Below are 25,512 nucleotides of genomic sequence, written 5' to 3' on the forward strand. Positions count from 1 at the left end.
AATCCTAAGTATGTATGATGTATGCCTAATTAAATATATTATCATTTACTAATAATCACTTATAGATAGTATGGCTCATTTGAAATATACTAGTAATTAGAGTTAACACTAGATGTGTTAACAGGACCTAAGTTAATGGATGTGCTAATTATTCTTCTCTGTGACAGACCCTGACACTTGTTTGGTTTCTAGGTGGGACAAAGATAGATCATAGACTATTAACAGTAAGACAGTTATCCGTTCCAAACCCCTCATTATAGACAGGCAAAGTTTCATGAGATCCATAAAAATTATAAAAGTGCTGGATAATTGTTGATGAGAAATACTCAGAATATAGTAAAATTTAATTCATAGTGTGAATATTTAAAATCTGTACATAGAATAAAGAAGAGCTAATGGGGATAACACAAAGAGTAATAAAAATAGCTAACCTTAAGACTGAAGTGATTACTAGGAAAACTCCCTTGGGATCAATCAATACTAGACCACTTTCCTTCAGTATATGTATTAACAACCTAGAAGATGGATGAGGTGAGAAGTGGTTGAATTTGTCGATGACAAAATTGAAAGAAGATAGTGAACCATTGTAGAAAAAACTAAGGAAAACATGTACTGAACTAAAATGAACAAGCAAGAAAAGAAGTTGGGATGCATCAGAGCCTCTCAGAAAAAAAAAAGGATAAAAGAATCTATGCATTATTCAGGAAGACTCTTTTCTGAATATTCAATAACAGACTAAATTTGATTAAGGATTCAAATAATTGCTGTGAATAATTTTGTTAATAAATAAGCACAAGCAGGACTAGTAGACATTCATTCTGCGTAAATTGAACGTAAATTAATTCCGGCCATGTTGCCTCCAGTCTTTGAGAACTCTTCCTTAACTTGTCCACCATGTCAGAATTCCCTGCAGCTATTATTTTATTCCTCCAGCTTTGCTAATTTGTGCCTTAATGTGACACCTGGAACCAAACACAGCTAAGAACCTCAAAAGGGGTGCCCCCAGCTATGTGAAGAACACATGCAAGACACTTCAAATAAACTAGGGACCAGGAGCTCAGACCCCTTTTGCTCTGAATAGTCAAGATAGCAAAGAAAACATGAAATGTTTGGCGCACCAAATGTACAGCTGCCTTGCATTTTGAAGTTTTTCTTAGAAGCTTTAAGTTGTGCATGAAATTCTCATAGTCCCAGCAAAAGAATTTGTTAGCAGCAGTAGAGTTAATCCTTACTTTTCTAACCCTGGTGACCATTGGGTCTGGAAGCCATCTTTCCCTCTTTATCCCACTGCTGTCACTGATAATCGTGACCCCAGGAATGGCTCCTGACACAGGACTGTGGGCTCTGACAGCTCTCTTATATTTTAAGAAAATGTGAAAACATGGAAAGAAAGACTTAGCACTAAGGGTCATTCAGGAGTGGGTGAGAATCTCCCCAAGTAACTTATCCTGATTTACAGGGAACTTCTGTGCCTAGTAGGAGATTCATCTGGTGTTGTTCCACCTCCATTGACTCTTCAGGTTTAGTGAGTCAATGTTCCTTACTGATGCGTTGTTGCCCTGGATAGCCTGCTGAGGCAGGATTTACACATTTTTTGGAGAACACTCATCATTTCTTTTGATGGGAACCCAAAAGAGTAAAATCCATTAAAAAGAAATCAAAGTATAACAGAATTTTAATACCCTCAGTTAGTAATCTTTTGGCTATTATAAATAAATAAATAAATAAATAAATAAATAAATAAACACACACACACACACACACACACACACACACACGTACACACACACGCGCGCGCATATTTCTATTGGAGGTAAGAAGGAAGTCCCTATATATGCAGAGAGATCACATAAATTGATTCCTCATAAAATAAGACTTATCAAATTTAATTCTACTAAATGTCATCATAGAAAGAGTTAGAGTCTAAATTTTTACAACAATAATTGAGCTTTTGAGAAAAACAATGAATGAACCCTGAGGGACAACTTGTTTTCCTATAGCCAAGTTGCAGCACTTAAAACCGTGGGGATAAACACTGCTATGCACAATGTTCAGTTATGGCACTGTGGTTTTAAACCTTTCACTAAACTATGTGATATTTGTCATGGCCACCCACAAGGTGTTATGAAAAACAAAATGGGCCATAATCATAAAAACTTACACACATACTAGGAGATTCTCCAACTTCATCATATCATGGTGCCCATAGCAGTAATATGCATATGCATGCCCATTATTTAAAAATGAAGTGACACTGGTCAGTGTGGCTCAGTTGGTTGGCAGTCATCCAGCAAACCAAAAGGTTGTGGGTTGATTCCTGGTCAGGGCATATGCCTGGGTTGTGGCTTCAGTTGCTGGGTGGGCACATGAAGGAGGCAACCAACCAATCGATGTTGATGTTCTTCTCTTATATCAATGTTTATCTTCCTCTCTACCTCTCTTCCTCTCTATGGAATCAATACATTGAAAAAAAATTGAGGAAGTGGGTGTTTCCTAATATGGTTCTAATTGTCTAATTGAATGCCTTAAGATAACATTAGATAGCTATCATTGCTTTTTTAAGTATATTTTATTGATTATACTGTAACAGTTGCCCAATTTTTTTCCCTTTGCTCCCCTCTGCCCAGTACCTCCCCTTCCCTCCAATAATCCGCCCCCCCCATGCTCCCCCACTTAGTTCATGTCCATGGATCATGCCTATAAATTCTTTGGCTTCTCCAATTACTTTACTATTCTTAACACCCCCCTATCTATTTGATACCTTCCCGTTATGCTTCTTGACCCCTAAATCTTTTCCCCCATCCTCCCCTTCTCCCTCCCCGCTGATAATCCTCCATATGATCTCCATATCCATGGTTCTATTCTTCTTCTAGTTCTTTGCTTAGTTGGTTTTTATTTTTTTAGGTTCATTTGTTGAGAGTTAGGAGTTTGTTGTCATTTTACTGTTCACAGTTTTGATAATCTTTTTCTTAAATGTGTCCCTTTAACTTTTCATATAATAAGGGCTTTATTATCCTTTAGCTTTATCTTATCTGGGAAGCTTTTTATCTGCCCTTCCATTCTAAATGATAGCTTTACTGGATAGAGTAATCTTGGTTGCAGGTCCTTGCTTTTCATCACATTGAACACTTCTTGACTGTCCCTTCCTGCCTACGAAGTTTGTTTTGAGAAATCAGCTGATAGTCTTATGTAAACTCCTTTGTAGATAACTCTCTTATTTCCTCTCGCAGCTTTTAAGATTCTCTCTTTATCTTGAACCTTTGGCATTTTAATTATGATGTGTCTTGGTGTGGTTCTCTTTGGGTCTAGCTTGTTTGGGACTCTCTGTGCTTCCTGGATTTATATGTCTATTTCCTTTCCAAATTAGGAAAGTTTTCCTTTATTATTTTTTCACATAAGTTTTCAATTTCTTGTTTTCCTCTTCTCCTTCTGGCACCTCTATCATTTGGATGTTGGCATGTTTAAAGTTGTTCCAGACATTCCTGGGCCTCTCATTTTTTTCGATTCTTGTTTCTTCATTCTGTACTGGTTGACTGTTTATTCCTTCCTTATGTTCCAGTACATTGATTTGAACACTGGCTTGCTTCCCTTCACTATTAGTTTCATGTGGATTTTTCTTCATTTCATTTCATGTCTTCCTTTATGCATCTGCCATACTCAATCATTTCTCCAAGCACCATTATCATCAGTGTTTTGAACCCCGCTTCTGTTAGGTTAGCTATCTCCTCCTCACCTAGTTCTCCCTCTGGAGCCTTGATCTGCTCCTTCCCTTAGGCCATACAGTAGTCCCTCTCTATATCATGGTCCACCTATCGCATCCTCACTGTATCGTGGGATTTTAAAAAATATTATATTTAATTATTTATCGCAGATTTTTAGCTATGTCACAGGATTTTGTGGTACTCTATACATATGTTGTTAAAGTTACATAGGTTTAAGAGTGTAGAATATGTTTAAGAACATAAGTAGTGTTTATAAAAGTGTGAAAAAGGTTAATAAGGGAGTGGGAAAGGTAAATAAGGGACTGGGAATGGTTTATAAGTGTGTGGGGAGGCTTTATAAAGCCTTAAAATATATATAAATACTAGAATAAATGTAAGATTCCTACTTCACGGATTTTCACCTATTGTGGGGGTAGGGGTGGGTCTAGAACATAATACCCGCGATAAGTGAGGGAATACTGTACTTCTCTGTCTGCTCAAATTGACAGCCTCCTGTGTTTGCTTATGTGCCTTAGGCAGAACTGTTGCACCTGTTACACTGTATGGAGTGGAGCCTTAGGTATTCATCAGTGACAGGCAACCAGTTTCACACACTTGTGGTGCTGTATGTGGGGGAGGAGTCAGAGATGAAACAGTGCCACTTGCTCAGCACTTACTTCTTTTTCAGTCACTTCACCCACTTCCTGTATGTGACTGGCACCCCTCTAGTTGTTGCTCTGGTGGTGGTCCCCAGAGGGGGTGGGTCTGTATACATTCTAGGACCATGAGGGCCCTCTAAATGGACTCTCCTGAGAGACCAGCAGATTCTTCCACTGCCCCAACCCTCACTGCTTTTCACAGCCAGAAGCAATGAGGTTTTATTTTCCCAGCACTGGAACCATGAGCTGTGTGGTCTGGTCTGGGACTAGAATCGCTCCCCAGGTGTCCCTCCAGGCTTTCATAATGTGTGACTGAGCTTTCCACCAGCTTCCCATAGCCACTGCCTTGCTGCTGCCACTGCGACACTGCATCATCTTTGCCCCGGCTCTCCATCTCCACTCCTCCTATCTATCTGGATTACTTCTTTATATCTTTGTTTTTTGGACTTCCATGCATTAAAATTTCTGGTAGTTATGGTTTTTTTTTGTTCTGAGGTAGATGTAATCCTTCTTCTGACTGTGGAAGGAGGCAGAGTGTGTCTATGTATATCTCCATCTTGGCCAGAAGTCCCTGATCATTGTTGATAATCATCTAAAGTAGCTTCACCACCTAAGAGATTCTTTGACCTACTGAGTCATCAAGCATAACTGACCTTGAGATTTCCACCTCTGTTAGATAGGAATAGTTACTTTACAAAGGTATCATGAGAATAAAATGAGGATACACACACACAAATACTTCACAAATTATATCTATATATACATGTAAATACTATTTCAACATCCTTGTTAAAATTCTACATGCAACAGTGAAAATCTAGTATAACTGCATCATTTTTAGAACATTTTATCTAAACAACTAAAGGGATTTTGCTAGGCAAGAAAACCCTGTGTGGGAGATCTTTTAAGAATCTCAAGAGTAATGCCATAATTGTGAGGCTCCAATATGAAAGGGAGATCAGTGATCATGTGCAAGGCAGACATATATTTTAAATGGGATATTGTAAAGGGAGAAATCTTCCCCAGTAGAATCATTCATACTCAAGGAACTAATGAGATCATCCACCAAAGATAATGAATCCATTAGTTGAAAAAGAAATCAAATTGTAAATCTATATCCTATATTTATGCTCTTACATACAAATATTGAATAAAATATGAACAAAAAATACCTCATCTTATCACCCATGTGTCCAACTGAGCCATTTCCAAAGTAAATCAAAAATCTCATTGAATTGTTTCTAGTTTTCATGATCTCACTGGGAAGAAAAAGGATTTTCTTCAATAGTCTGCTGTAACTCTGTCATTATGCTGTAGTGAGGTAATTTGCTAAAACAGCTGCCTCTAATGAGTAAACCTTTCCATCTGGCACATCCAATATACACACAAACAACCTCATTAGTTGAAAAAAATTAAAGAAGAAGAACTCTATTTCATGAAGAAGAATTCTATTTTAAGAAGTGTCTCTTAGAACTTAAAAAAGCTAAAATGTATTTTGAGGGGTTGACCATCTCTGTTTCTCCTGGTGGAGTCATGCTGTCTGTTCCCAGGCTAAGTGCATACAAATTCAGCCCAAACTTCCGTCATGTTGATAATGTGTTGTCTCTGGATGGATTACAAAATAATTCAGTACATGTTTATAATAGAAACATCCAACCAAAAAAAAAAAAAAAAAAAAAAACTAAACAAAAGGAATGCTATTATAGTATGTTAACTCTGGAAACTGGAAAGAATAGATAAACATGGTTTTATATCTATGTTTTTACTTTCTTTTTATTCTGAGAAATTATTAGTCTCTTAGTGATGTGTCATGGTCCATTCAGAAAGTCCTGACACATCACACTGGACTTTTACTAACAGATATTAAATTAAAAAAACCTTGTTATTTGAATAATAAATGGAAAGCTGCAGAATGCTACAATCTTCTTAGCTGCTAATTATTTTGATTCAGTTGTTGGAAAATATTAACTATTTTCCCTTTACCATATATATGTTACTATTTTTCAGCAAATATCTAAGCTTTATTTGAGTGTCTAAATTGTCTGTTTTACTTCATTTTAACTACAGACATTTTGGCTGGTGAATCAATGAAGTGTAGAATCCTTTAGTCTTAGAAATCTAGTCATTACTGTTTCTCTATTTCCCAATACTGTGTACTTCCTAGGTTAAAATTAAATCTAGAGATGAGGAATTGTGTTAAAAAAAATCATAGAGTTTAGAATAGACTTCATAGCTCTGATCTTATTGAAACATTTTCTAAGTAAAGGCTAACTAGATGCTCATGAAAATGGAAGCCAGAGTGGTGGGTATGTCAGGGATTTTCAGTACGAGAGCTGGCATTCTGGTTAATACATCATAATGAGATAAATGCGATAGGCACAGCCTTGGCATGCCTGGGCTTCCTGCCAGAAGGTTATCAGCCCTTTTGGGTAGAAAATAACAGAAGCTTTAATTTTCTCCCTGGCTCCTGGGTATAATGTAAAATTAATGTGCATCATGTCAAGGTTATGGCAAGGCATTGTTGTCTGGAATAGAAAACAGTTTGCACCCCGCCCTCCAGACACTTCCACATACTGTGATAATGTATTATTGAAAAGCAAATTTCTTTGTCATTGTCAATAATGGCAAGTTGGTAAAGGATATTTTTTTAGCACTAATTATGCAGGAGGAAGTTAACAAACCTCTAAAGCTCAGTCTGAAAGCAAAGAAAGTTGTTTATTCATAAAACAATAATAGTTCCACCTTATCTAACATTAATGTAATAAAAGGAAATTCAAACAAGAAACATTTGTTCAGCAACTATCCTGTGCATAGCATTGTTTCCAGTATTAAGGAGAAATAAGGAATGGTAAAGGAATGGCACCTGCCTTCCCAGCATTTGAGTTTTAGATCAATGATCCCTGGACTCTTATCTGATTCTGCAGACCTCTGGCCAGCCCAGAAATCTGTATTTTTATCAAGAACTTCACAGATAATTCTATAATAAAAAGTTAATAAAAATTATAGTTCTACCTAAAAAAAGATAAAGAAAGCTTAATACCAATAACATATTACATATACTAACATCATCCAACTCTTCTGATAGGTTTGACTTTATATACAAACACACAAGTGGAGAGAAACCCTAGTATGTGTATGACAATGTGATATGTTCTTTGAGGATGAAATATAGGGTTAATATTTTCATAATGTAAGGAATATAAAAAGGTATTTTGCCCTATGAAGGACAGAAGGAAGGAACAAAAAGGAGATAAATGTTTCTTGAATAAATTTTAAAAGAATAGAATTAAATGAAAGAAGGAGGGTTATAAAGATAAAATTATAGCAAAAACAGTTGATTAAAAAGCCAGTGTCCAAAGTCAAGTTTTGTTAGCAGAGATGATGACAAAAGAACAATATGCCCTGTTACCTGATTTTAAATGTTGCAAGATGAATATAAATTCATTTTCCCCTTACCTATTAAGTGAAAATCTCAAACAGTTCTCCAATAGTAAATTGATTTTAACTATGTTCACATTTTCTCTACTTCTCTCTTCAGTAACTAATAATGTTTAATATTACATGTGGATTAGGCATAATACTAGAGCTTCATGCATAAAATGGACCTCTAGAAATGTGACATGTAAGAGCCTCCTTGATGTTTATCTAGATTTTTGAGAAAATCAGAATAAAAGGAGACATAAAATCGAGCTTAAAAAACTAGCACAATGTATTGATAAAGAAGAGTCAGAGTAATTTTAAAAGCAGTCTCAGCATGCCATATTTATATGTGCTAGGTTAAAAAAGCATTGATGCAGGACCACATGTATCCCATGGGCCATCTGTGCATAAACTAGAACAAGGCAGTCTTTCATCTCAGCAGATGCAGTCCTAATGCCATGTATTAGGGTGGGCAACCACAGAATTTGTGGAGTGGAACACAGACTTAATCCCAGCCCTCAATTATCCTCTTACTCATGAGTTCTCTACAGGGCACAACTTGCAGTACAACCAAAAACTGAATTTGAAGAATCTAGAAGAGCCTGGGGCAGCTTGGAACATCAATAATAACAAATATGTCTTCAGCAAAGACAATCAGAAGCCAGCTTTCAAATATTGATGCAATGAAAGCCATCCTAAAAAAAAAAAAACAACTTACGTCCATGTTAGACAACTACTAGGTAATCTGGCATGCTAGACATAGAACTCAGATGACCAGACTCAGGTGCAGATAGAACAGGCCTCCAAGCAGTGTGATATATATCTGAAGGAAAGGTAAGAGTTTCCACAATGTAGTCAAGAGTCTACCTGGGATCCAAGTCAAGTACAGTATACACATTTTGTTAGGTCACTATAGCACAAAGAATGCCTCCTAGTGAAGATTAATTTAGTTCCCAGAAGCCCTTTGCCTTGAAAAATACTGGGGGTCAGTATTGAGCTCCTGGATTTCCCTTACTGGAGGCTCCCTGAGGTGGCAGCAGTAATGGACAATAAATAAGACCGCAGATGCTGAGGCCAAGATATCTAGATTTGAATCTTGGATCTACCCATTGTTGTATGTATGACCGTGAATAGGTTACTTAACTCCCTATGCTTTGTTTGTAAAATAGTCCTAAGTATACTGCCTAGTTCAAAGACTGATTGTAAAAATTAAATAAGTTAGTACATATATATAATCCCTCATCCAAAATTGTCAAATAAAGCAGCTAAAAACCTAAAGAACTGACAAACTTACCTGACAACAGAACTTGACCTGAACTGAAATTCGACTAATATATAATCCTTATTTACCCTAGTGAGTGTTGATATTCAGATTTTGCCTTGGAAATATGAATATATTTGATTACAGAGGGATGCCTCAGGCTCAGTTTGGGGCATAAATTTATATTTGGTATGCTGACCTTTCTAAAATAGGAAAACACAAAACTAACTCCAAGGGCTGTAGAAAAGGGACTAAAAACTTAGAACACCAACTAGCACTTAGTAAGTCTATTTAAGCATTGTTTTTAAAAGTCTGTCTTGTGACTAGGTAGCCCCATATATAAAAAGGGATAGCAATGATCCTAGTCATTCCATAGACTTGAACTTCAAACTATACCTTCATAGGATAATAGAGCTCAAAGCAGGCTGAGAGGTAATTTATTCCCAGTCACATTTCACGGGTGTCAAAAACAGATATTGACCTCCTGGACATAGAGGAGTAATGGGGACTAGATTTACTCTCCCACCTGAAATAGCCAAAAAGTATATAAAACAACAGTTTTTACTAAACATTAGTCAATCAAAATAAGTGATCCCACAGAAATGAGAAACATAAAATGAGCCCTATAATTGCCATTGCTTATTGCCTTGCTGTAGTGCAGGGAAGAGAAACCCAAGCAGCACCCAGCAGAATCCTTCAGTTGTGGATGTGAAGCTGGGTGGTCAGGGAAACCAAAGCAGCTAGAGTTTGCAAGTCAGAGTGCCAGACAGAAGAGCATATGGGTGGAACTTTGGAGATCAACAGAGGGCCCCAGGAGTAATACTCTGAACACTAGACAGGATGTGAACACTACCTGGATGTGAAGAAGCTGACCAAGGCTAGGGAAAGGAACACCCAAAAGAATAAAAGGAAACAGTACCTAGCACTTACACAAGACAGGGAATGGTGCCTGTTCCCATGAGCCAGAAAGAAAAAAAAAAATCAAGATTTATGGGGCATTGGGTAGAATAAAACAAAAGGGTCTTTCTTCAATAGTAAGGAATAATTAATCCTGGACTGAACATTTCTCTGCCCCTGCCTAAAATACCTTAAAATCAAGATCCAAAAGACTGAAGTTGTTTCCAAGTAACTTAACTGAGTCCCAGAACAAAGTTCAAGAATATCTATAAAAGTACAAAATATCCAGCAACCAACATAATGAAAATCACAAAGTCTAGCATCTAATAAAAAATTATCAGAAATACAAAAGCAGAAAAAGATGACTTCATAATAATCAAAAGAAAGTAATCAATCAAAACTGACCCAGATTTTCCCTACCCCTTCTAAGTACAACTTTAAAAAATTTCCACATTATGTATAAAACAAACATAAGAAAACTCTAAGGCAGAAAAAAAGAAGGAAGACCAACTAGAGAGCTCAAGACCCAAGGAACAATATGGTGATGAGTTCCCTGGGTTTTCCCTTTGCCTTACATATCCTAAATGTGGTGCTGAACAACCACATAAGCCAAAAATAGCAACATTTGCAGACAAAAAAAAATCTTCAGCAAAAGTCTCTTCTTTCTAGCCAAAGAATCATGAAAGGAACAGCACAGAAAGACAGAAAACTTTTCATAGCAAACTCTCCTCTCCAAACAGGAATCACAGGTAAAAACTGCAGTTTGACCCCCATCCATACCAGTGAAGGGCCAGTGAGAGCCTAGGCTTCCACCCCTGTGAGGCCCTAATGGGGACCATAATGTCACTGCTGGGGTTGAGAAATAAGGCCCAGAAGGAAGCCAGGTCTTTCATTCCCACGAATTAGTAGAATGTCTCCACTTCCCTATGGTGTCACCAAAGACCAGGTGGGAAGCTAAAATTGCAACTTTCTCCCTTATTAAGCAGCATTGATTGCTTTTTCTCTGACCTGAATAGTGCCAAAGAAAGATACATAAAACCAAAAGTTTAAATAAGATCCAGAGTCCAATCATATAATACAAAACATATCTAGATTTCAATTGAAAATCACTTATTATACCAATAACCAAAGAAATCTCAAACTGATTTTAAAAAGATAATCAGTAAATGCCAACACTGAGATTACAGAGATCTTAAAATTATCTGTCAAAATTTTAAAGCAGTCTTAGTAAATTGCTTTTTCTAAGAAGTATTAAGAATATACTTGAAACGAATGAAGGAAAAAACTCACTAAAAATAAAGTTTCAACAAAAATAGAACACGTAAAGAATAATTGAATAGAAATCTTAGAAGTGAAAATACAATAATTGAAATAAAATCTCAATAAATGGGGTCAACAGCAGAATGGAAGGGGATTATGAAATAATCAGTGAACTGCAAGACAGAATGATTGAAATTACCCAGTCTGAACAAGAGAGAGAAAATAGACTGAAAAAAATGAAAATAAAGAGAGCATCACTGACTTATAGGACTATAACAAAAAAAAAAAAAAAAATACAACATTCATGTCATTGAGTCCCAGAAAAATAAGAGAAAGTGGGCAAGGCTGAAAAAATGCTCATAAGAAAAAAGATAATAATGGCTGAAAATAGAAAAACACATGAACAGACATTCAAGGAGAAGAGTGAACACCGAACAGGATTAAGCCAATCCTAGGAAAGAACCATCATAATTAAGCTTCAAAAAACTAAAGACAAAAATTCCTGAAAGCAGCTAGAGGAAGATGACATTTCATCTTATAGGGGAAACCATTCAAGTGACAGCAGATTTCTCATCAGAAACCATGCACCAGGGGAAGTGTCACAATATGTTCAAGTGCTGAAATAAAATACTTGTCAATCTAGAATCCGATTCCCAAGCAAATATATTAAGGGAAATAAGGTAAAATCAAGGCATTTTCAGAAGAAAAAAACTAAGATAATTTGTCACCAGCAGACATACCCTAAAAGAAGGACTAAGAGAAATTCACTAAACAAAAAGAAGTGATAAAAGAAGAAAACTTGGAACATCAGGAAGGAAGAAAAATATTATAAACAAAACTATAGGTAAATGCGATAGGTTTTGTTTCTAGTCTTGATTTTTCTAAAATATGCTTCATGATTGAAGAAAAAATTATAATATTGTGATGTGGAACAAATGCATATAGAGGAAATATTTAAGACAATTATCTTATAAATGGAAAAAGGTAAAGAGGCATAAAGGGAGGTAAGACTTCTATACCTCACTCTAAATGACAAAATGACAACACATGTAAACTGCAACAAAATAGATATAACAATAGATCTATGTAACAACCACCAAGAAAGCTAGACAAAGAGATGGTCTTAAAAACAAAGAAATCAAGAGAAAATCCTAAGAAAGCCACAAAAAGTCAAGGAAAAAAAGCAGAAAGATGAAACACAGAACCAACAAAACACAAAATATAAAATGGCATACTTAAGCCCTAACATATCAAAAATTACATTAAATGATCTAGATATATCAATTAAAAACATATTGACAGAGCAGATTTTTAAAAAATCATCTAACTATACTATCTACAGGAAACTCAATACAAATATAACTATATAGGTTGGAAATAAAAGGATATAAAAATATATCATACAAATATTAATAAAAAGAATGGCTATATTCATATCAAATAAAGTTCATTTCAGAGCAAAGAAAATCACAATCCCCTAAGAGGAACATTATATAATGATAAAAGGGTCAATCTATCAAGAAGACACAACAATCTTAAATGTATATGCATCAAACAACAGAGCTACAAAATAGATAAAGCAAACTGATAAAACTAAAGTGAGAAATAGACAAATACAAAATAAGTATTTCAACATACTCTCTCAACAATAATTAAAGTAGCTACACAGAAAATCAGCAAGTAGAAGAATTCAACCTCAACCAACATAATTTAATCAACATTTATAGAACACTATACTCTACAAGAACAGATTATACATGCGTTTCGTGTCCATAGAATATATGAGGTCGGCCCAAAAGGTATTCAGCCATGTAATATGAAAAGTAGAGACACTTATTGAAGAAGATACAAGATATAAGAAACATAGTACAAAGGACAATGATGCCTCAGTCCCCTTCAAAACAGTCACGTTGGGACCTCACACAGTTCTTCCAGTTGCCATCAGCTGCCCCATCATATGTTCCTGAATCTCATCAATGGTCTAAAATTGTTTCCCTTTCAAAGGTGATTTTAGTTTTGGGAAAAGCTGAAAGTTGCAGAGTGCCAAATCTGGGCTGTAGTGGGGCTGAGACCGCTAGGTAATTTGATGTTTTGCCAAAACTCTCTGCATGAGGAATGATGCATGATTAGGTAAATTGTCACGATGAACTGCCAATCACCTGTTGTCCATAGCTGTGGCCTTCTGAATCATCTGAATAGTTTCCATGGAGGAATGTTCAAGTTTAATGCAAAATTTGAAGCAGATTTGCTGCTCTACTCAGTCTTTTTTAATGTGACAGCCACACAGTACACATGTTCACTCATTTGTGTCTACCACCCCACTGACTAGCCCACTCTTCTTGGCTTCCAGGTTACATCGATGTTGCACAAACTGTCCTCATTATACTAACGATAGCTGGATTTTTCCTGAACAGACTTCATACACTAAGATAAACCTTAGCCTGGTCCATAAATGTAAAGTAACTGAAATCACGCAACACGCACTCTCCAACTACAATGGGATAAAACTAAAAATCAGTAACAGAAAAATGATAGGAAAATCTTTGAACACTTGGAAAATAAATGACAGTACTAAATAATCTATGGATCAAACAGGAAGACTCAAGGAAAATTTTTTAAATCTGAAAACTTGTAAATTACACATTTTTCTTAATTAAATTTCTAGCTGATAGCATTCAAACAAAAATAAGAAGACTGTAGTGTGTGGTTTACAACACATAAAAGTAAACCATATGACAAAAATTGCTGAATAAGAGAAGTCAAACAACAAAGAAAGAGAATATATTGTATGATTCCATTCATATAAAATTTTAGGAAATATAAACTACTATGTACAAACAGAAAAAAGACTAGTGATTGCTCAAACATGAACAGAAAAGTAGAAGCCAAGGAAGAGAGGTAAAGATTACAAAAACACATATGGAAATGCTGGATATGTGAAAGTGATGGTAGTGTCATGGGTGTACACATAGGTCAAAACACAAAATTATATATCCTAAATTTGTGCAGTTTACTGTATGTCAATTAGACTGCAATAAAAAAATTTAAGAACATAAAAATAAAACACAGAAACCACCTGAGGTCACATCATTTTATTATTTTATATGTATTTGCTTACTCGCTACTTTAAATTTGAGCAATTACATGTTTTGTGCACTTGAGAATACTTCAGCATTTGTTTGCAGAGATTTTTGTTTTTAAACTTCTTGGTAATTAAGATTGTAGTCTGTGTGGCTCCTCTAAGTATGTCCAAAGGCTGTTCAAAGGCTGTAGACGTGATAATGGGAACAGCCAAGACAGAGCATAAACAAACTGAATGCAGTCAGGGATCAACATCAGCTGCACATTCTTTAGTTGTTATTTTTAGGTGAATGAAATTAATGTGAATACCAAAGTGTCTCTGCCTTTGAATGTGGATCTCCAATGTGGATGTGAAACTTTAATCCAGTGCCAAATACTGAAGTGGGAACTGGCCTCCCAAAATTGTTTTTACTTGTAAGATTTCAAGTAGATATACTTCCATGGTTGTTAAATATCAGCTTCTGGGCATTTTTCCATAATTTTAAGACAGCTGTAAAAAGTGATTCTTAAAGTGTGGTCTATAGCCTATTGGAAATCTTCGTACAGCTTTGTATGGTTCATAAAGTCATTGCAAGGACAAATCACAGGACACTGTGGGCACTTAAGTGTTTTTGTCAACTGCAGATTTAGATCTATATTACAAGCCACAAAAGATATTGCTCTTCTGCTATAGCATTAATAAATAAAAACCTGAAACTAAACATAAAGGAGCAATTAATTATGAGTAGACACTTCTGCCTTTTTTTCTCAGGTTGTTCTGCAAAATAAAAATAAAAATGCAGATTCCTACTTGCCACCCAAATCCACTATACTGTATACATTAGGATGAGGCTAGAAATCTACACGTCTGACAAACAGCCTAATGATTCTTATGCATACTAAGATTTGAATGCAATGATTTTCCCCATCTGGATGTAGCCCTACCTGAGTACCAAAATATATATCATGACATTAAGAAACTACTATGACATTGTTTGATGCTGGACTGCTTTGTGAGCAACTTCTTTTATTCTTCTGTTTATCTTTGCCTGTGGTGAACTGAGCAATAAGCAGAATTGGAAGGTCACATTCAAAGATGACCAAGAAAACCAAGGGATTTTTGGGAAGTATTGAGAAGGACGAATGAGAAAGCATCCAGTTGTGTGTGTTTTGTTAATCTTAATAAACCAAAGTATTATTTTTAGATGGCAACAACAAAATCGATCTCTAGTGATAAAAATAACCTTTATTAAAGCACTATAGTGAAAAAATGCAATGACTGTAATCCTGAACCCTCCTTATTTTGCCATTGAAACAACTGTTTTTATAATGTAATGTTCTTTTATGTGAGAAGTTTAATACCATAATTCTAACAAAACAGACTGTACAGAAAGGTCCCCAAAGAGCCTTTACGGACCTGAAACAGTGAGGATTAATGGGCCAGGAAGGTGGTAGTGACCAAAATCATAGAATCCAGTTGCATCTGGCCAACTCTCTAGAAACTACTTCAATTTTTATACCCAGAGTTTGTCACTCATCAGAAACTAAATTACATGAGTACTATAATAACCTAATGCGTATTTATAGTTTTTATAGGTTAGCTGTAGGTTAAATAGAATTGTGGGCTCCTTGGGCTAAGTAAGAAATGGTGTAGATGCTACGACTAGATAAAGGCCATGTTGAAAAACAGCTGAATTATAAAATACACTATAAAGGCAGCACACCTTCGGCACAAAGAGAAAGTGGATAGGGTCAAAATGAATCCTTCTTTCAGTGCCAAAGTGGGTTCCACCTCCAATATATTTTCTTCCTCTGACTCATAGCCAGTTATGGGAGAAGATTTGGGAGTTTGAAGAAAATAATCCTGGATTTGGACATTTGGACTGTATCCACTTCAGGTCTCAAGATGTGGAGACCACAAGTTGTGAGACTCCAATCTGAGCCACTCCCATAGTCCTAACAACTAAACTAAAAGTCACCCCTGTATTATTGGGTCATGTCTGCAAGTAATGACAAGCCAGCCTTTGGTGGGAGAATAAAGCCTGGACTGTGAGTTAATAATGCCAGGCTATTGACGCGATACTTACTAAGTGCTTCACCTTCATTTTTAAAAATATATATATTAGAAGAAGAGGGTTAGAGACATTAGTAAGCCAAGTGAAACAAAATCTATTTACTGTGATTTAAAGAAATCATAGCAAGAAGCCAAGTAGTAGATGATGTAAATAACAAGGTCATGCAAGTAAAAATTGCTGGTATGTGGACCCCCCTATATCAGTTCAGACTATTATTAATCTGCATACCATGTGCCCCCTCCTCATCTCTAGAAGATTTTGGGAGTTCATATGAAAAGATATCACATTCATGAGAAGTCCTTACCACCACCTCTTCCTATATCAAGATCTTTGTCTTCTTCAAATATTGCTCTTTCCCTGAAGGCACCCTATCTTCATGCAGTCAGAAGAATTACTCTCTGCTTCTTCTTTGCTCCTAATTGACTGCACCTCCTTTTTGGCACATATAAATTTCATGATTAGGTTTTGTCTGTCTGCTCCCTTGATTAAACTCCTAAAGATAAGGTTCATGTCTAATTATCTTTGTATCTTCATAGCACAAAGCACAATATCTTGCACAAAAGTGGCATTTTACAATGTTTAGTCAATTGGATTTAAAGGAGTGATAAAAATGCATTAAAAAGTCAGAGTAAATATAGTTAGCCAGATAAAATAACATGTAGTTTGATCTTTTAAAGTCATAAAATATCCCTAAAGTGGATGTTAGAGTTACCCCAATTTCAGCATGGATCTATCTAGACTAAAAGCTACTAATGCTGACTGCACAGAGCTGTTGGTATATTTAAAGGCATTTGAAATGTATGATTCAAGAACATTCTCTTCATCCTTTGAGTTCAGAATATATTAGTTTATATTTGTATACAATGGCTGTAACATCTTCTTACAATAACTGTCTTTTTTATGCAGTTCTTCCATTTTGACAAATAGCTAGGAATTTTTTGATGAAATAATTTAAGTTTAGATAAACATTCTTAATTGATGTTTAATCTTCAAACTATCAGAAATCTATCCAAAGGCCTAATGTTCTACCACATCTTAGAGGTAGAAATGCATCATTAAACATCTGCCCTTATTTAGATACATTAAGTAAATAAAACAGAAATAGATCAACATATTTTGGAAACTTGATAAAAACTTATTTATATAGGGAAACATTTAATGATACCATTATTATAATCAACTTTACAATGATAAAATCTTTTGATCCCTTCCCATAATGTTAGCTAAATACATAGACTTATAATCAAATAATCCATATAAACACAATGCAGTAGCTTTTCATTCTACAGCAATCTATGTCTTAAATATGTGCACAGCTGTTTAAAGTATACCTGCCCAGTATAGGAGGAGGGACAAAGAAACCACAGAATTTATTTATAAAAAATTGTATATTTACCCTCACATGTTTAAATTTCAGTCACCTTCAAAGTGCTCTCCATTTGATGCACTTGCACCTATTAAGACTTTTTTCCCACTGCTCAAAAGAGTTTTTGAACTCATCAATTTTGATGCCTTTTAGTGCTTTGGCCTTTTTTTATTTCACCTCTTCCACATCAGCAAAATGTTTCCCTTTCAGGACTTTTTTTCATCCAGGGAAACAAAAAAAAGTCACTCGGGGCAAGATCCGGTGATTAGGGAGGGTGGGGCATTGGGGTTATGCTGCTTTTGTTAAAAAGTTGTAACACTCAGTGTAGTGTGGGAAGGTGTACTCACAAATCACCCATCATGAAATGGGAAAACACACTGAGGTCTTCAAAAAAAATTAACTGAAGCTGAATGCGGCCTCTCACAACATCACCAGCCAGTAGTACACTGATACAGATGGGTTCCTATAATTCTCACTTAGTACTACAAGGAGCCCACCCTCCAGAAGATAATTCTGGTTTTGGAGGGTACCCCCTGGTATAATTTACTTCTGGGGAAGTTCTATTTATTATTTTTATCAAATGTAAATATCAAGCAGACAATTCAGAAATCAATAGTGAGCAGTTGGAAATTTAAGAATGATTCACAGTATCTTAAGCTATAATATCAAAATCTAGAGTTGGGGGCGTAAAAAAAAAAATGAAAATCTGAAAACTGCTGGGATCTAGGGAACAATTTTATTGGCCATTAAAATGTTCTTAAGCTGTAGAATAACATATAAAGTCTCTGATAAGCAGAGCTATTAGTGGTCAACTTAATTTTAAACAAATTTAAATATATTAATTTCACTAATAAATATTTAACTATGTATGTGATGATAGTAAAACAATTATGCAGACTGGAGTTATCTTAAGATAATCAAAGCTCAGGAGAATGGAAGAATTTTGACTGTGGCTACTTCTTATAACCTGGGGGGTGTAATTTATTTTTCATAACACAAAAGACCTATTTTCTTACCAGCCAAACCACATGGTAAATTCAACAATTTTAGTTCAGTTCAATAAATATTAATGAGGTATTTTCTATAAGAAAAGCCAGCATAACACAATAGTTAACAATCCGGCCCAGGAGCTAAACTCCTGGGCAAATCTTTGCTTTATCACATCATACCTAGATAATTGCTAAATTTACTTCACAGCTCTGGCCTCAGTTTCCTCATCTGTATAAATGGAGGTGATAAAAATAGCATCCATCTCATAAAACAAAATAAGTTTAAACAAAATAATGTGCATTAAGTTATTTAAAAAGTCCTGAATTAGGAAGTGCTTAAGAAATTGTATTAGTCGGGGTCCTCCAGAGAAACAGAAACAACAGGATATATGGATTTAAGACAGCTCTCTCTCTATATGGAGATATAAGTATATTGATAAATATATATAGATATATGGAAATTTATTATGAGAATTCTGCTTACATGATTACAGAGGCTGGAAAATCCCATGATCCACCATATACAAGCTGGAGACTCAGGAAAGCCAGTGGTATAATTCAGTACAAGTCCAAAGGCCTTAGAACCAGGGGAACAAGGCTATAAATCTCACTGGCAGAAGTTGAGATAAAATGTCTTGCTCAAGCAGGCAGGCAGGGGAAACAGGGGTAAATTCCTCCTTTCTCTGCCTTCTGTTCTATTCAGGACCTCAACAGATTAAATGATACCTACTCAAGGGGCAAGATGGTGGCGGAGTAGGAGGATTTGTCACATACTTCCACCCAGAACCAAATTGAAATAGGAACTGAAGAGAGGATTAGACACCTGAAATAAATTGAGGACTACCTGGAAAAGAAACTTTTGCCAAGGACAGGAAAGAGAGAGAAACACCATGACTGGTAGGAAGGGTGAATTCCTTAAAGGGGCTGGCCTGTTCACAGGGGCAGCAGCCCCAGGTGGTGGTGTGGCTGTTGGAGCTTCCTTGTGAAAGGAGAGAGGCCAGGACCACAGACTGGGCTCAAAAGCACAGAGCACCAGTGCTGGGATCAGCAGACCACATACCATCCAGCAGTGAAAAGCCACACCGTTTGTCTCTGCTGGGAAGTATCTAGATCTGCTAGAGGCCAAGTCATTTTTTTTTTTTTTTCTTAATTCTTAAAGGGGCCGAAACACTGATCTTCTGTTTGCGGTCACTCACCTTGGGCCCCAGTAAAGGGAGGATAGTACAGACTGGATTCGCATGAGGAGAGTCTGAAACAGGAGGCATTGGGAGAGACACTGGGGGGAGTGGATGTGGGGTTTCCTGTGCCAGGATATGCCTGGAGTCCATAGCAGCCATCTTTCTTGAGAAGAGCAAGCCCCTACCAGGGGAAAAATGACTGCTTTACCTTGGGATACCCCTCCTTCAAACATCTGGAATCCTGCCCACCATACCCTGCATCTTATTTTTTTTTTAATATTTAGTTCTGTTTTTTATCTTGTTTTGTCAGCTTTTTTTTTCTTTCCTTTCCTTTTCTTATTTCTTTTTCCGCATCCTGAATCTTAACCCCTGTTGAGTAGAAAGCAACAGATACAGATAAGAGGCTCAGGGGGTGTCATAGACAAGTTGTAGTGTGAAGCTATACCATACAGTTTCCTGGGACACATGGGTAAGCCATAGAAACATCCCTCTAGTCCCCACAGTCCCAAACCTGTGTTCTGGAGACTCCACCCTTAACCTACTAAGGGCCCTTTCTTACTGAGTACAGGGGAAAAAATCCAGACTGACTCAAACTAGTGGCTCTGGGGCAGGGGAACACATGCATCATCTTCCCTGAGTCTGAAAGGCACATGCCGTGGGAGATCAAGGAGTCCCATCCCATCCCCTCACCAATTCCACCAGTGGTTCTCTCAGAAATAGTCAGGTCTGCGACTAGTCTAAAATTGACAGCAGGCAGGTAAGCAGAGACAGGCAGAGGTACATCCTGTGATGACTTGAGTCATGTGCTGACACACTCCTGGACCAAGTGCTGATAAAACCCACCATAACAGAGCAGCTTGGCCCAACCTGGGCACAGTCAAACCTGGAGGAATCAGCCATAAACTGTAGATTGCCTGTAGCTTCTAACAGTCTGCCAAGGCTGGAGATGGTCAGTACATGACATTGGCTTTCAAAACCCTCAGGCAACATAAGAGCCATATCCAAAGGAAGAAATAAGCAAGAGCCCCATCCTCCAGATTCTGCCAGAATCCCCCTCAGAAACAGTGAGGCTTGCAATTAGTCTAAAACTGACAGCAGACCAGCAGGCAGAGACAGGCAAAGGCAGATCCTGCAATGACTTGGGACATTTGCTAACACACCCCTGAGCCCAGTGCTAATAAAACCCACCATAGCAGAGCAGCTGGGCCCATCCTGGGTGCAGCCAGACCTGGAGGAATCAGCCACAAACTATGGATCACATGTAGCTTCAATAGGCTAACAAGGGCTAGAAGTGAACAGCACCTGACATTGGCTGATACCAGCCTCAGACAACATCAGAGCAGTATCCAAAGGGAGAACCCAGCAGGTAAGCACTAAACTCTACCAAGACAAATTCCACTTTGTTCTTTTTTATTATTTCCTTTATTTTTCTTTTTCATATTTTTCTATTTTTTTCTTTTTCCTCTATTTTTATTGTTTTTTATTTTCTTTTATATCTATTTTACTCTCACCTTGGATTACCCCATTGTTCTCTTTATCTTTCCTTTTCTTATTTTTATTATTCTTTCTCCTTCGTTATCCCTTTTTCCTATTTTTCATCTTTCAATTCATTATTTGTATTAGTTCTCTTCCCTTTTCTCCTCCCGTAATTATTTTCTATCCTTTGGTCTTCTCTTACTTTTTTCCTTTTATTTTCCCCTTTCCTTAATATTCCATATCTCTTCCCACTTTTATTATTCTCTGATCTCTTATCATTCCATTGCTGTTGTCATTAGGAGTAGTTTTTACTTTTTTGGGGTTTCATTTTTTCTGTTGTTTTTCTTTGTTCTGCAGCACCTGTACAACAGTGTACAAGACATGGCAGAGGTTGAGCCTTTCGGTCAGCCAACCAGAAGGGAGACCCCACCAACAAACAAGCCAGCAACATTCATCATCCAAATATAACAGGAGAGCCCACATAAACCACACAAAGGGCATTCCTAGAGCATCCATATCAGGAGTCTATATCACTGGGTCCCACAGGGCTCCTATCATACAAACACATCCTCAAATCAAGGAGTCAAAGCAGATCTATCTAATACATAGAAACAAACAAAAAGAGACAGCTAAAACTGGGAGAGAAAGAAACAACCTCCAAACAAAAGAAAAGGAGGAATCCCCAGAAAAAGAGCTAAGTGAAACTGAGGCAAGCAAATTACCAGACTTAAGGATACTCAAGAAACTTAATGAAAACAACACCAGCATGAAAAATGACATAGAAGCTTTGAATAGGAACCAACTGTAAATTAAGAATGCATGATCAAAAATGAAAAAATACACTAGAAGGAATTAAAAGTAGGCTAGATGAAGCAGAGGATCAAATCAGCAATTGGGAAGACAAGGTGGAAAAAAATACCCAGTCAGGACAATATAATTAAAAAAGACTTAAAAAGGGTGAGCATAGTCTAAGACAACCTTGGGACAACATGAAACATAATAATATTCACATCAGAGGGATACCAGACCAAGAGGAAAGGGAACAAAGGATAGAAAGCCTGTTTGAAGAAATAATGACAGAAAACAAACTTAATTTGGAGAGTGAGTTACACAGGTTCAAGAAGTACAGAGTCCCAATCAAGATAAATTCAAAGAGGCCCACACCAAGACACATCGCAATTAAAATGGCAAAGTTTAAAGACAAACAGAGAATTTTAAAGGCAGCAAGAGACTTCCAGTCAAGATGGAGACGTAAGTAGACACACTTCACCTCCTTGTGCAACCATAGAAAGAATCACAACCATATCTCAAAAACAAATAACCAGAACCATCAGAAAATCAAGCTGTATGGAAGTCTGACAAACCAAGGGTTTAAAGAAGCCACATTCATCCAGAGAGGTAGGAGGGGCAGAGTTATGGAGATAGGACAGAGAGGTGGTGTGACTTGGACAAGGGGTGGCAGCAGAAGAATGTATGGTCCCACATTCATGTGTGGTGGGTAAAAATTGGGAGGGATACTCTGGAACGAGTGATCCCAACCCACAGTCAAGGGTTCCAACACAGGGAAAATAAGTCCTCTTTAGCTATTGCTTTAAAAACCAGTGAAGGCTGGGGCAGCAGATAAAACCTCCAGATTTTCACTGCTTAAAGGGCCTGCATGGTCTTAGAATGTACACAAATTCCAAAGCAGCAACAGGAAGTATACCAGTCGCATAGGGGAAGTGAGGTGACTGGAAATGGGGTGAGTGCTGGGAAAATTACCAGAATCCAGGCAGTGGCACTGCCCCCACTCCAAGCCCCCCACCACAAACAGAGCCAAAAAGCAATGAAGGGGGTACCCCCACCCTGCCAATTACTTAAGGTTCTGCTCCACACAATTTATAGGTGCCTTTGCTACACAGGCCACTCTACTAAGACAGGGAGTAAAAGCAGCTCTACCTAATACACAGAAACAAACACAGGGGGGCTGCCATATTGAGGAGACAAAGAAATATGGCCCAAATAAAATAACAAAACCCCAGAAGAATAACTAAATAAAATGAAGATAGCCACCCTATCAGATGCAGAATTCAAAACACTGGTGATCAGGATGCTCAGAGAACTCATAGAGTATGACAAATGCATAAGAGATGAAATGAAGATTACACTAAGTAAAATAAAGAAAAACCCACAGGGAACCAATAATGAAGGGAAAGAAGTTGGGGTGCAAATCAATGATTTGGAACAAAAGGAAGAAATAAACATTCAACCAGAACAGAAAGAAGAAACAAGAATGCAAAAAAAAAAAAAAAAAAAAAAACAAGGAGAGTCTAGGGGAACTCTGAGATAACTTTAAATGTACCAACATCCAAATCATAGGGGTTCCAGAAGGAGAAGAGGAAAAACAAGAAATTGAAAACTAGTTTGAAAGAATAATGAAATAAAACTTCCCTAATTTGGCAAAGGAAATAGCCATATAAGTCCAGAAAGCCCAGAGAATCCCAAACAAGTTGGACCCAAAGAGGACCACACCAAGACACATCATAATTAAAATGCTAAAAGTTAAAGATAAATAATCTTAAAATCAACAAAAGAAAGGCAGAGAGTTATCTACAAAGGATTCCCATAAAACTCTCAGCTGATTTCTCAAAATAAACCTTGCAGACAAGAAGGGATGGGCAAGAAGTATTCGAAGTGATGAAAAGCAAGGACTTACAACCTACATTACTCTACCCAGCAAAGCTTATAATTTAGAATGGAAGGGCAGATAAAGTGCTTCCCAGACAAGGTAAAGCTAAAGGAGTTCATCATCACCAACCTATTATTACATAAAATGATAAAGGGATTTATTCCAGAAAAAGAAGATCAAAACTGTGAACAATAAATCGACAACAAACACACCTATCAAAAACTAAATGTAAAAAACAAAAACAAACTAAGCAAACAAGCAGAACAGGAACAGGAGCATATGTAGGGAGATCATTGGGAGAGTTATCAGCTGGGAGGGAGAAGGGAAAGAATGAGGGAAATGGTGCAGGAATTAAGAAGTATAATTGGTAGAACGCCAGCGCCTCCTTCAGCTCACAGAGCTCCAGCCGAAGGAAAAGGGGGGTAACTAAAGAGATCTCTCTGCCATGGCTCGTACAAAGCAGACTGCCCGCAAATCCACCGGTGGTAAAGCACCGAGGAAGCAACTGGCTACCAAAGCCGCTCGCAGAGTGCGCCCTCTACTGGAGGGGTGAAGAAACCTCATCGTTACAGGCCTGGTACTGTGGCACTCCGTGAAATTAGACGTTATCAGAAGTCCACTGAACTTCTGATTCGCAAACTTCCCTTCCAGCGTCTGGTGCGAGAAATTGCTCAGGACTTCAAAACAGATCTGCGCTTCCAGAGTGCAGCTATTGGTGCTTTGCAGGAGGCAAGTGAAGCCTATCTGGTTGGCCATTTTGAAGACACCAACCTGTGTGCTATCCATGCCAAACGTGTAACAATTATGCCAAAAGACATCCAGCTAGCACGCCGCATACATGGAGAACGTGCTTAAGAGTCCACTATGATGGGAAACATTTCATTCTTTAAAAAAAAAAATTCTCTTCTTCCTGTTATTAGTAGTTCTGAACGTTAGATATTTTTTTTCCATGGGGTCAAAAGGTACCTAAGTATATGATTGCAAGTGGAAAATAGGGGACAGAAATCAGGTATTGGCAGTTTTTCCATTTTCATTTGTGTGTGAATTTTTTTAATATAAATGCGGGGACATAAAGCATTAATGCAAGTAAAGATGTTTCAGTGAACAAGTTTCAGCAGTTCAACTTTATAACAATATAAATAAACCTGTTAAATTTTTCTGGACAATGCCAGCATTTGGATTTTTTTAAAACAAGTAAATTTCTTATTGATGGCAAAAAAAAAAAAAAAGTATAATTGGTAGAAGCAAAATAGACAGGGGGATGTTAAGAATAGTATAGGTAAGTGACAAGCCAAAGAACTTATATGCACAACCCATGGACATGAACTAAGAGGGATGAGACTGCTGGAGGGAAGGGGGTTACCAGGAGGAGGAGAGAAAAGGGAGAAAAATTGGAACAACTGTAACAGCATAATCAATAAAATATACTTAAAGGCAGGAAGAGAGAAACACTTAGTTACCTACAATGGAGCTCTGATAAGGCTGTCAGTTGATTTCTCAAC

The 25,512-nt window shown here is 37.0% G+C and overlaps 1 pseudogene; it reads left to right on the forward strand.

Moving 5' to 3' along the window:
* The first annotated feature begins 24,391 nt into the window (after positions 1-24,391).
* LOC150008906 (histone H3.3A-like) lies at positions 24,392-25,101 on the forward strand (annotated as a pseudogene).
* Positions 25,102-25,512: the final 411 nt, after the last annotated feature.

The sequence above is a fragment of the Furipterus horrens genome, unplaced genomic scaffold (assembly GCF_987537825.1).
Source record: "Furipterus horrens unplaced genomic scaffold, mFurHor1.1.pri manual_scaffold_5, whole genome shotgun sequence".
Classification (NCBI taxonomy): domain Eukaryota; kingdom Metazoa; phylum Chordata; class Mammalia; order Chiroptera; family Furipteridae; genus Furipterus; species Furipterus horrens.